Source organism: Ambystoma mexicanum (assembly GCF_040938575.1).
Source record: "Ambystoma mexicanum isolate Mex_15411 chromosome 12 unlocalized genomic scaffold, UKY_AmexF1_1 Mex_chr12_unloc.2, whole genome shotgun sequence".
Taxonomy (NCBI): Eukaryota; Metazoa; Chordata; class Amphibia; order Caudata; family Ambystomatidae; genus Ambystoma; species Ambystoma mexicanum.
Window position 1 is genome coordinate 7,779,786 of NW_027182323.1, and position 5,047 is coordinate 7,784,832.

General features: G+C 47.4%; 1 non-coding gene across 1 annotated transcript; it reads right to left on the bottom strand.

Moving 5' to 3' along the window:
* Positions 1-4,044: 4,044 nt before the first annotated feature.
* Positions 4,045-4,117, bottom strand: TRNAM-CAU (transfer RNA methionine (anticodon CAU)). The gene has a single exon. It is a non-coding gene; the product is annotated as a tRNA-Met (tRNA).
* Between the last annotated feature and the right edge of the window lie 930 nt (positions 4,118-5,047).

Consider the following 5,047-nt stretch of genomic DNA (forward strand, 5'->3'; position numbering starts at 1 on the left):
AGGGCACATATTTCTTTAAGATATATAGATTGTTACTGGGACATTTCACTCTGTCAAAAAGGATGTTTTCATGATGTCATGTTCCATTGAAGTATGTGTACATTGGGCAGTTTACCCGCTGGGTATGTCATTTCAGTTATACACACTCTGCTATCTGGTGCTGGGAATTATTTTCTTGTTCATTCAGTTAACTTAATAAAGGTTCATTTTTAACAAATACATATATTTTTAGATTTACTGGTAGCACTAGGAATACTAGTAACAAGAGAATAAAAGTACAAAGCAAGCAAAACTGCAAAATAAACGGTGTGCTCTTAGCGGCATGCCTACAGTGACTTCTAAATGAAGCAATGCTTCAACGGGTCTATGGCATGGATGGCTGCTCTGCTTTCTTTCTCCTTTTGACCTTCAGCACATCTATCCTTTTCAAGAAGTAGCCGGGTCCTTTCTATTCATTTTAAAGAGGTTTCAGACGGCAGCAGCTTCAGGGCAATCACTAGTTAATTTAAGTTGCTTAACAGCAGGGGTCTTTGCATGGAGTGGATGGGCCTCGAGTACTGGGCTTGCAGACGGTCTACAAGCCCAGTCCAGTCCTCCAGAGTAAAAAAAGCTATAAAGGGTAGATGACCTGGCCGGGCACTGGCCCCTTTATTTTATGTTTTTATCTTTACTTACTATTTGTGATCACGTCGGCCCACGTGCATGCACAAATAATGTCTTCTGCTGTCCACCTCGGCTGGGTTGCAGAGCTGGGTTGAGCTAGGCGGAGCCTTCTGTTGGCCTGCTGTAGCTCCGGATAGAGGCCTTGTCGCTGTTGTTACACTTGCAAGTTGCATGTGCTTTGCTTTGCAATAGCCAGAGGGCCAGAGGCCTGCAGGCTGCTACTCCATGTCAAAAATTCCTTCCTTGTTTACCAAATGTGCGGGGGGCTGTCGTGGTGAGTGACCGACCGCACCCAGACCCAGCAGCACAATACACCATGCACATGCGGTCCGCTCACGTGATTGACTGCCAAGCCAGCCCAAGCCACATTGCAGCAGCAGGCCCCTGGCAGTTGCCTGGTCGCTGCCCCGACGCTCACAGCGAGGAGGACTATACACTAGGCAGGTCACCCCGCGCACCACCCTAACCCAAAACAAACATGCACACAACACAGGACAGGAACCGCCCATATCAGAAGGCGAGCTCTCAGCTCTCTCCCTCCCAACCCCCAGGACAATTTGTTACAATTTGGTGTTTAACCTGGCACCACACCGGCAGATGGCTGGGGACACACACTGCCCATCACGGCCTCAGCTATTGTGTGCATTCATCAAAGCAAAGTTAACACTTACTAAGTGTTAACCTTCTTTGATGGATGCCTTCTGCATTCCATCAGCTGTGCGGCGGCGAGTAACTCAGAGCAATATGTAACATTACCTTGCCTAAAGTAACTTAAGTTACTCAATCGCAAAAATAATGTTATATTCCAAACTGGCCCCAGGGTGGCTTGTAAAACTGGCCCCAGGCCATCCCGAGTCCGAATTGCATTCTGCCGGTGGCAGAACGTCCGATAGGGCAGTCCGCCCCTGACAGCAGTGAAGGAAATGAGATGCAAACTACAGTGCCCTGAATCCCCTGAGGTATAAATACAGGGTTTGAGCAACTCTCAACTTTTGTTTGGGGGGAGGTTGCATTTTGGTGGCTGATGGACAGTTTTGAAAAGTGTGTTACAAGTGGAGCCATGCATGGTCACCCAACGCCTAGTGCCCCTCCAAGTGCCTGCAAGCCCACTATCAATTGTGCCTATGTTTTGTGCACTCTTACCTCGGTAACCCACAGCATACAAACGTGTCTCTCTGCACCCGACTGACATGAGGAAAATATGTGAAGCTTAATGTCAGTGCTGATAAGTTTTCTGTGCTGCGAATCAAACAGGGCAACTTCTCGAGACCAGGCGAGATGACTAAAGTTCCCAGCCTATCAAGCAAACATGCATCGGAGTCTCACCAGAACTGGATGTGTGGCCTGCAGGTTATACAGAGAGGTCTGAAGTCAGTCCATTAACCCATTGGGCACTCTTATCTGGTTTCAAACTGGGGACTTGCACATTTCAAATTCAGAGGAGCGCTTCTGGAAAATTAGGTGTTCTGGAATGCAGGTCGGAATCTGTCAGTGACTGGCCATGCAAATAACTTTCAGGTGTGTCATTTATTCTTTGGAGATGACCCCCACACACCGCTCCCTGCCACTCCTGACCCCAGGGGAGTATACAGCATTGCAAGAGTGGGGGAGCGAGCCACAAAAAAGTCCTGCAACATGTCCCCCAAACACAGCTTGGAAAATCCAGACTAAACTGACATGCAATCGTTTCCGCCGCGCCATTTGATAAACAACGGCGTGTGCGCTGCAGCTAGAACTTTACTTTCTTAAGTCCCTGAGCGCATTCACTAGTCCGATTTCAGAAATTAGTCAAATCATTTCTTTCTGGAGTCGTACACTCTGACCCCGGAAAGAAATGACCTGACTTCTTTCAGAAGTTCAGACTAGTAAATGCGCGCAGGACTGGAGCTGAAGTCAGAGCATGCAACACTGTCTGGTGTCCATGTCCCTCACCGCTCCAGGCTGCATCTGATGCAGCAGCCCAAAACGAGGTGGGACATGGGCACCTATTTGCCGTGTGCTGTTGGTCGAATGGCAAAACCCTCGTTGTTAGGGTGGACAACTTCACAAAATGGTTTCACAGGACACTGTCCTTGCCCTTCCGAACTCCCAAGCATCCACAATCCCATTTGGCGTGTTATGTGCCCCACCGAGACCTATCAAACCTTGGGGATTGTCCCAGGGTCTCTGGGTTTTCATGCTCTTCTCCGAGTACCTGGGGAAGAGCAAGAAATCTCTGGGTTTGTATGGGCCGGCAATAAAATGCAGTGCCTCTCTTCTCTCATATCTCGGCGGTGATCTGAGGATGGCTGTGTGACAAGCAAGGTAAACAACCCCGCTCAGGCAGAAAAGAGCGACCACCGTGGTATTTGAACACTTAACATCTCTTTGTAATCGTCAGTGAATAGTAATGAGGGGACATTAGTTATTTTGTAGCTCAAAGCCCAAAATTAAGTTGCAGAGAGTTATCCAAGTCTTTGCCTGTTTTCAAGGCAAAAACATTTGAACTGTTTCTCATTTTCAGGCCCCTGCCGGCAGTGAATTCACTGTATCACTGGCACCGTTAACAGCGGTGCCAGTGATTCAGTGGTTCTCAATGGGCACTTACCGTGACTGCGCCAGCTGCAATATCCCGGTAATATCGGGATATCGGGCGGTGGAAGCAGTAAGCTGTGTTTGCTGTTGGCGGCTTACCGGCAAACTCGTAAGGAACACCATAGTCTTTCCGATAAAAGACATGCCGCTACTCTGGGCTGGCCAGTACCCGCCCATTTAAAGCACATTAGTACATAATGCCCCGAGAGTAGATGATGCTAGACTTTGGTTTTTGTGTTGTGTTTCAATGTACAGCTCAGATGAAGCAACTGCAGTTGTCTTGTTCTCGGACCCAAAATGGGATGCTTTCTTGAATCTATAGGTTGCCTTGATAACTAACCGGTAGGCTTTCAAAGGCACTGGACCATTCTTATTGACAGGAGTGGATATCAAGAAAATGGCAGACCTGTGTGATTTTGGGAATTCATTTTTTGAAATCTCCTGTCAACCTTCAACGTAATCCGTGATGAGATTCCCCCGGATCCATATATATTGGTTTGAGTGCGACACCATACGTTGCCTGGATCACATGCTTTTTTACACACGAGCACAAACTATCTTTCTCCTGCACTTTGAATGACATGAGCTGGTAATCCCGCGTTCCTTTGAGATTAATCGAAAACCAGGCCACTGTTACTGCAATTAATGTGATTTATTAATGGATGACTTGATTTACGAATGGATGAATTGGAGTGAGAATGTGCAGTGATTTCATGGATCTGCACAACAGCCGAAGGAGAATAATATTTAAAAGTAAAGGTTGAAAAGGCCCGAAGCAGTTAATTCTAATGAATAGTCAAAAGTAAATGCCCTCTGTGAGGCTCGAACTCACGACCTTCAGATTATGAGACTGACGCGCTGCCTACTGCGCTAAGAAGGCACTGTCGTTGTGTACCTCAACACGGCTTATACCAGAAACCCAGGCCAATTGCATTTATGTATATTGGCTTCCATGCTGTCACTGCTATCATTACATTCAAACTCTCCTTAAGACTACCAATAATAGTTTTCAGATTCGATTTTGTTCTGCATATGCTAATGATTCTGCATCTAAAACTTGCCACAATACTACAGAATCGGATAAAAAACAACAATGTTGAAAAGTAGAACACCTGCTGAGCTCATTTCACCCATAAACATTTTTACTGAAGGTGATTTCCCTTGCAGAAAAAGTCGTCTACAACCAGAGAGGGTGAGGGGAGTTAGTCATGCTGATCGAATTTCACCGCTAGACGGCGCAGAAAGTTGTCAACAGTGAAGGAAATGTGATGTATACTAGAATGGCCTGCATCCCTTGCGGTATAGATCCAGGGATGGAGCCAGCCTCCATTTTCTGGTGGGATGCTGGAGGGAAGGTTTGCCTGCTGATCAGCTTCCTGCATGACCACGAGAGTGCGTAAAAGCTGTCATATAGCAGTCAGGCTCGGACTGGGACAAGAAAGACGGCCGGGCACCTAAAAGAAAAGTGGCCAGTCCTTCGCCTCAAAAAGAGGGGCCCTCAAACCAGCATCCGTGAATCACGTCAATTCACAACATTGCATGCACCGGTAAGATAACCAAATGGGCGACTACACCTGCTGCAGAAATCTGTGGAGGCATGTTATGGTATCAGGTGTGACCTGCCTTACAGAGGCAGCTCACATCCTGTAAGCTGGTCTTGAGTACCTGGCACACACTGCCAACAACTCCCACACTTTGTTGGGGCCACCTGTTACCGCTGGCGATACCACAACTCTCTGAACTTGCAGGGCATAGCTCCTGCAAGAACACGTTATGCTCGAGGCCACGCACCGGTATGATAATCCAGTGG